This window comes from Balearica regulorum, chromosome 1 (assembly GCF_011004875.1).
Source record: "Balearica regulorum gibbericeps isolate bBalReg1 chromosome 1, bBalReg1.pri, whole genome shotgun sequence".
NCBI classification, from domain to species: domain Eukaryota; kingdom Metazoa; phylum Chordata; class Aves; order Gruiformes; family Gruidae; genus Balearica; species Balearica regulorum.
In genome coordinates this window covers 175,599,354-175,608,163 of record NC_046184.1, presented here as the reverse complement: position 1 = coordinate 175,608,163, position 8,810 = coordinate 175,599,354, and positions in this window count along the sequence as shown.

The following is an 8,810-nucleotide window of genomic DNA, read 5'->3' as shown; positions in this document are numbered from 1 at the left end:
TTCTTTAATCACCTTGGAACTATAATCTAGACTTCTTTAAGACCTATTCTCATACTTTTTTTCCAAGTCTAGGTATTTGGGACTAGTTACGAGATGATAAAGAGGTCTCAGAAATTTCTGTTTAAATTCTGTTTTAGATTGTCTCATCCTTTATTTAACAGCAGGAAGGCACGGTTATTCTGAAACTTTTGTTGCCTGTGGTGATGCCATGACCCATACTGAGAAGAGGTAATATACTTACATAAAAAAAAAAAAGAAACAAACCTACAAATCCATTTAATTACTAAAAGTGTTAAATCGATCTGGAAGATAAATAAAAGACACTGTATATATTCAGGATTGTCTGTAACTTACTTTGCCATTTTTCTCTATTGTGCTATTTTTTAAATTGTTAAAAGGAATTACAGGTATTTTCTATCAAGAATTGGAAACTCCCAGGTGTCTAGGAGAGGTTGGAAGAAGACAAATACCCTGCTGGGTCAAACCAATACTCTCTTTAGCCCAGAATCTAGTCTGTGACAGTGACAGTAAGATACACTGTTTAGCCTGACCACTTTCTGCAGCAGATTTTCCTCATACTCCCAATGCGTCTTCTGTATTAGGATTCTGACTAATCTTTTTATAATCTCTTTATAGACTTGTTGTCCATGAATTTGTCTGACCTATTTTTTGAAATTTCTAATACTGCCTGCTTCCATAGTGTCCTGTGGCAGCAAGATACACAAGTACTCTGTCATATTTGTTCAAATCAGATTCTTGGTACTTTAACAGAATGCTTCCAATTCTGTTTGTGAACAGCTATTCAAGGCACTTAATGACTTAGTAAACCTCTATCATAATTCTCTTCAATTTTTTCCTCTCTGAATTGAAGAGTACCAGCCTTTATAGCACTTCCTCACAAGGCAACATCTTCACTTCTTATGTTACTATTTTCTGTCCTTTCCCTGACTATCCTATGTCCTTCTTAGAATGTGGAGACCAGAACTACAAAAGATGATGAAATAATTTTACTTCTGTAAAACTTCTTTGACATACACACACCTTGACTAATACATTGCCTTTATGAGGAAAGCTTAAAAATGCAGGGACTCTTTCATGAGCCTGTGTTTTCAGGGCTGTAAGTGTTTACTTCTGTGTTCAGCATTGTGTAGACATGGTATAATTTTATTTACCTATACATATACTTTCATTTATCAAAACTGAAGCTCATCTTTTAGTTCACTCAGTTTTGTGATGTCTGAATAGAGTTCCTTATCATCAGCATGGCATTTGACTGTTCAGCAGATCTTAGCATCCTCTGCAGAATTGGAAATATATTTGTTCACTCCCTTTCCCAGATCATCAATGAACATGTTTTCAATGTTTTATCATGTCTGATTACCCTGTTTTCAAGACCAGATTAGATAAATCATGGCTGTCATACCGCCAGGCTGAATTTGAGATGGATGACCTCCCAAAGTCCCCTTCAGACAACTCTTCTCTTGTTTTATGAACACAGCCAGGCCCAGCATTAATTAATTAATTGCATGCTAAATAGAATAATAGTTTAAATTTGTAGGGGATAGCATTATATTCTAGAAAACAATATTTTTGATATTATTTCATTTTAACAATACTATCACAAAACAGATATTTTACTGAATATTGCAATTTATTTTTTTAAAGGTCACTCTCATGATTCTTCTACCTTTTCAAGTTGCCAGCTGCCTGTTGCAGGAAAACAAACAAACAAACAAACAAACAAAAAACTAAACACCCCCCCCCCCAATATCAACATGTAACACTGATGTCAAATAAAGAGTTACTGCATAAGGATCTCTAATTTAGTATACACCGTGTAACAGAAAATAAATTCCTAATAATCCATAGTACAGGTCAGTGCTTTATTTGTTTCAGTGACTAAGAAGAGCAGAAATATCAACCAGGCTCTCATTCTAAAGCTGTAGTTCAAATTTTTAAGGCAAGGGTTTGTTATAGACTTGATTAATGTTGATATAATTCTTTACTTCTCATATGTTTACTGCTTTTTCACAAGACAACTTGAATAATTTTAAGATGACAAGGATCAGAGTCATCAGTTATCTGTTTATGAAATATAAATCATATATGGCATTCACAAGTTGATGAACAAGACTAAATATTGTTCACAACATGTCTTCTTTATTGTGAGGAAGAAATATTTTGACTATAAATATGAGAAATTGTTCTCAGAGAGGGATAAAAACAATTTCTACTGCATGCATAAAAATTGCTGTTCTTTCATCAGAAGATACCTGTGCACGTTAGTGAGAGCTGATAGAAGTGGCTATTACAGTTAGTGAGTCACATCAGGTATGTGATAATTGGCTCCATTATGGTGCTGGGTTTTTTTAAAAGCATTTTTTGTGTTTACTGCAAAGTTGCTACTTCAGAGTATACAAATAGCTTCTAGGGACCAAGCAGTTTCCCAATGAGTTTGTGCATAATTTATTTTCCGAAGGGGAACACACATAATATAAAGCTGGTTGTTTTTGTGGAAAAAATGGAAGAATATTAAAGGAAGATTTAGTGATTCACCTTATTTACTTTAAAGTAAAACAAATACAAAACAAATAGTTCATATGTTCTCAATTATATTTATAATTATGTGGCACTCCTCAATTTATTTCTACTATATCCTTGAATACACTCAGATATTTGTACTTCCTTCATGTAGCATAAATACAATTGTCCAGTCAATCTGCTTTTAAAATAAAATCAGAAAAAATAAATATATATAAATGATTTGAGTTTTGATGACTAGTCTCTTTTTGCTGGATAACAAGCAAAATTCCAGATTGCTTTCTGCACTCTTGACAAAATGGTATGTTAATTTTGAAAGCTGCAGCTACCACTGGCTTGTCTGTGACTTCTAGAAGGCATTCTACGTATTTTCAGGTAAGAAAATACGTGATTTTTTCCAACAATATGTAAAATCATTTCATATAATTGTAAACTGAGAACAGCTAAGTGGTTTAGTTAATATAACCTATAATAACTAAGCAGGTGATGTATGAGAAGAATGGGGTTTTTTTAGAGAAATACACTTTATACATAATATCAACAGAAGAGGAGGCAAACTAAACAGTATTCGTAACAAGGACTGAAATTCCAGTATGCTTACCTACATTCTGTAATATTATTTAAAGATACCTTAAAAAAAAAAAAAGATTTATTGAAGAAGCAAAGTCTATATTAAGAGAACATTAAAATGGTGAAGCATGAGTTATTGTGGACTGATTTTTATCAAGTCTGAAATGCAAGGAAAAAGTCTGTGATGTATCTTAGTAGTTACACAATCACTGTATAAATGTCTGCAGATAGTTTCATTTTGAGGAATTTACAGTGTTTACATTATTATTAAGAGAGTAGTCATGCACTGGAACAAGAGGCCCAGGGAAGTGGTCATGGCCCCAAGCTGGTCAGTGTTCAAGAAGCATTTGGACAGCACTCTTAGAGATTTGGTGTAACTTTTAGGTTGCCCTGTGTGGAGTCAGGAATTAGACTCAATGATCCTCGGGGGTCTCTTCCAACTCAGGATATTCTATTTCCATCTTTGGTACAGCCACCCATTCAAAGCCGGATGTGCATTTAAGAGCTGAATACAATGTTAAGTATTTAACTTGACTAAAATCCTATATATTTTCTGGCTAGACAGACATTTTTTGCTCAAAAAAAGAATATGGTGGTCCCTACTGGTGAAAACTAATGGTCCCCCAAAGTTAGTTTCTAGGAGCATGAAAAAAAAAAAAAAAGGAAGTTGCTGACTAGAACATGAAAAGTGATGTAAGAGTCCAAAAGCTCAAAAGGATCTTGCAGATCATAAAGAAAATGGCAACTAGTCTGAAACCCTGACTTTCAAAACTTCAGTATCAATGACAGCAGTCTTACAGCTGCAGTGTTATAAAAACAATAGGAGGTAATACAACAAGGAGAAGAAATATCTTTTACTCTGGACATGGAGATAATGATTTTTACAGGGAGCTGCCCTCTCTGTGGCAAACTCTGCAAAGTGATGATCTCACTGACTTAAAGAGAGGAAAAAGATACACAAAGTTCTTTCAAGGAAACCACTTTTCAAAGTGAGTCTGTACAGGATGACAGAAACCTTAGAGCTTCTAAGGAAAATAGGACAAGGATTCCAGCATGGGATTCATCTCATCTGACTTTCTCCATCTTGGCCTACTGAGTTGACATCACTTGAGTAATCAGGCTGATGTTGGAGGCCTCTGGTATGTTGATAACTATCTGTTAGGGGCATAGCTTCTGTTAGGTAAAACACAATTAGGAAGGTGTTATGAAAAAAACCCACACCCACACGTAAATGGTAGAAACAACAGAATTAAATGTATACAAGAATATTTGCACATTGACTCGTTATACCCATTGAAGCAGTCTACCATTAAGTAAAGATCAAACAACCTGGAAGATGCTCCCCACCTCATAAAGCTCATCCATCCTCCACCATCCCAACACGGGGCAGCGTGACTTTACCTTTGGGGGCACCTGGCCATGGAAGACCTCCAGGGATGCCTGAGACCACGTTTATGCAGTCAGAGCCACCATGCTCAGCTCCTGGCTCTTCCCAGACTCTGAAGGCTAAAACACCTATGAGCAAGAAAAGAAGAAGCAGAGATAGCTACTTTTCCGTAACTTTGTAGTATTTTTTGCATTATTAATCACTCTTTCACAGAGACAATACAATTCAGAACTCATTCACACAGAGACAATTATTGAATAGCAGTTAATGTATTTAATTCATCCTGACCTAAACCATGACACTCCTCCACAAAAGGTATTTTAAAAAAATGTTATATATACATATTCATAACCATACAGACATGCACATATAGACATGCACACATGTAGATATATGTGAATTCCACAAAATATGATTTTGTCATAAATTACTTTTTAAATAAATTGAGTATTCACTCTGACTCCCAGAAATAGTAACAAAATACTGAAAATTGAGGTTCCTATACCTTCAGACATACATATGCTTATCTTAAAGCAAATGCTCAAGTGCTTTCAAGATTTTGGGTTCAATTACTGATTTACTTGGTTTTCATATATTTTACCATCCTTAATTAAAAATGGAAGTTAGTTTGTTGTTGTTTGGTTGGTTTTTTCAGCGATCTCTTTTCCATCCCTATCTTGTAATGCTAGAAGAAATCAGACAATAAAAGTACTATATCACTACTAACAGTTCTGCTCTGATAACTCAAACCTGTACTGTACACTAGCAATAAACAGAAACAGATTCCTACAAATACTTCAGTCCACTGTTAATTTAAAACTGACCTAGCTGTACATTAAATTGTATTACTTCTAGTGGCTTGACACACTCTTTAACTCTTTAACACCCTTACTCTAAGCACACAGCAGGTTTAACATTTCATTGCTTTTGGAAACCTATCAAAACAAAGTTTTAACTTAGATTTTTATTAAAGTAATTTAACAAATAGTAGCAGTTCAGGGAAAGAATTTGGAATTGTAATTTAATATTATTAAACTACATGCGTATAAAAGTCTGGCTTAGTTCTAAAATAATATGTGTCACCCTAGAAACAATGACCATTTTGCTCCAAGAGCACTGAAATTTATGAATTCTGATGTTCTATGTCCGTACATCTCTCCTGATGGCAGTAAACTTGTCTTACTGAACACAGATATTACAAAATTTCCCCTCACGGTAATTTAAGTTTCCATAGCTTTTTCTTTGACTTCCTGTTATAGCCCATAAATAATATCTGAGCAAGCAACATTATAGCTCTTTGGCTATTATGAATCAATCACATGCTTTCTGGTCAGCTGAGATGCACAAGGACCAACAGTTCGGTTTAAACTTTGAAATAAATATACATTTAAAATAACCTTATGGATTGCAGTGAAGTAGAGCTTTTATAACCACAAAACACAAGAATTTCTTAGAGCTTCACAATTCCATATAAGGTACCATATAAGGTTCTTTACAGGATGCATACCTCTGTTCTCCTGTCATGTTAGCATGACAGGTCTCATACAATAACAGTTTTTCTGAGCAATTAATTCTTTCATTGCTACAACAAATGTGACAGACAGAATTTTCTTTAAAATTACAGTTTATTGTCCTTAAAATTACAATTTATAATGCCATTTCTACTGCTCATTGTTGGGTTTTTTAATAATATTTTCATAATACTAACATTGAAGTTAATATCTTGGTGAAGTTGCTTTAATGTGTGCATAGCTGTTAAAGTGCTATTGCTGCACAGAGAAATCATTGGGTAGGTTATTTTATACTGAAAAAATATTGGTTCAGAATTCTCTTGTGCTATTTCATGCTTTCTATAGACTTTCAAGTTTCTAAACAAAAATAAGAAAAAGTAATGCAAAAGAATACTTCAAGTATTTAGAAATATCAAACTTGAGGAAAAAGATGTATGTTTCTGTGGAATTAACACAACTATGAGGAAAAAATCTTTTCTCTAAAAGGTGATTGTTTTATATTTATCTCTCTACACACACATATATATGCATATAATGTATTTAAAACAATTTGCAAAACCAAGGTATTTTTAGCTGGTCCTTTTGATACCTTTGGGCTGTTACCAAAATCATGCAGTCAGGAGATCTCTTTTAGCAGCCCTCTTCTGCCTCTTTGAAGTAAACAGAGTTTAGGACAGGAGCTTAATACAGTCTTATGCTGACATCCTGAATTCACTGAAGTCACTGCCAGAATTCACTTTTGAATTCTCATTTTCAGCTCTATCACAGAAAAAGCTATAACTTATCCTTTGCAGCCCTGGAATCAATTTAATGCTTCTACTTGCTAATCCTCAGTGCATACTACCCATAGCACAGGAAAAGTACAACTGGGGAAAATATCCTTATAACCTCTACCAGTTTTGTTTTCCTTCCATCACCAGCTGAATGTGCTATGGTAATTCCTGGCAGTCTACAATGCTAATGAGCATGTATTTTCTGCTAGGTCTTAGTTAGGGGGGTGGGGTGTTGGTTTTTTTGTTTGGTTTTTTTTTTTTTTTTTTTTTTTTATCATCATTTCATCTCCATTTTTCCTGTACAATAATCTAATAGGAATTTTCTGTAGTTATCTGGTCTGGTAGATATCCACAGAAGGCTGCTCAGAAATATGGTTTACAAATATTGGGTAGTGAAACCAGAACATTAAAGCTAAAGAAACATAAGATGAACACGCACATGCACATACCAAAAAAAAAAAAAAGTAATAATATTGCAACTATACATATGAGAATTTAAATTTATATTTCTATTTTTCAAGGTATAGCAGTATAAAGTTGAAAAACAAGTAATGCTAGATACCTGCTGAATGACAAATTTTCAGCAAAATAATTGATGTAAATATAAAGCTGCCAAAGACATGGGTACAAAAGTCTGTCTCTCTGCTTTGTCAGCTCGAAAAATGTAGGATATCAGAGAATAACACCTGCATGACCACGTTGGGACAACAAATTAAAATATGAATGATAAAAGAAAAGGAGGAATGAAAAGGAGACAAGGAATGTGAGATATTAGTGACACTAGATAGTTAAAGAAAATAGTGAAAAATTACAGATTTCATGCATTCTTTTATTAATTAATGCAGAAATTGTAGGAAGAAAAATAATAATTTTCATTAAAACTACTGATACATTAAAAAAAAACACCAAACAGATAGGATTGTGAATATGGGATAAGCCTAAGAATATAGGGTATAAACTGCTGTGGACCTTAAGCTCATGTTGAAATAGAGCAATGTGCTGTTACTGCTTCCTGGCTTACTTCTCCAGCAGAAAACAACAGAGAGCAATGACACCAGGGAGGGGCCTGTGACAGTGTTTTAATGGAAAGTGTGACATTCCACTGGAATATACCAGTTTGCTTGCTATGGCACTTGCTAACTGCTAAGTGACTTATGGCGTTGCTGATCATTAGACTAGTTTCACTATCTGTTCTAATAACAGCATCTTTCTAATTTGCCGTGGTATATTTTAGCCCAGCACACTTCATCCTGTACTTGTTTACATGGGTGCTGTCATAAGTGATAATTATGTAGGAAATAAAGACAGAAGGTGGGAATATAATTTGAAGAGGTGTGTGTTCAGGGAACACGTGGACACAGAAGAGAATGATAGGCACTGGGTCTCTGCTGAGAGCAGTTTGTTTTCTGCTGCTAAACTAAGTGAGGTTAAGTCCACCTGGCTTTATTTCACATGATGTTACAGGCAACAGGTACACAGTAATGAGACAGAAAGAAAGCTGTAATGGGAAAAGAGTGTTAACCCTTTCTATACCACCTGCTTGCTTTCTTACAGAAATGTAGATTAATACAAATTGACTTACTTCACATGGATATTATATCAATATCCATTTATGAGGCAGTATGTGCCAGCACTATTTGTTAGCACAACAGCAGCAAAATGTGCATATGAAGTGCAAAATCAATGATGGTTTAGCAACAGTTTTTGGAATACAGAGATATTTAATTGTGTATCAGGCAAGAATCTGAAAAGCAACTTAAAATACCAAATCTTCACTCATCTCTCAAAGCAGTTTTGATTTTTTTGATGACCAATCATACCCTTAAACAAAGTGGGAAATCCCATCTGAATTCTCGGCAAATAAATACATGGTTGTGTTCTGCTTCTTCCAATATATATTGGGTCTGGCTGAGCTGGAGTTAGTTTTCCCCATGGCAGCCCTCACAGTGCTGTGCTGTACATTGGTAGCCAGCAAGGTGTTGGTAACACACCGGTGTTTTGGCTGCTGCTGAGCAGTGCTGGCACAGC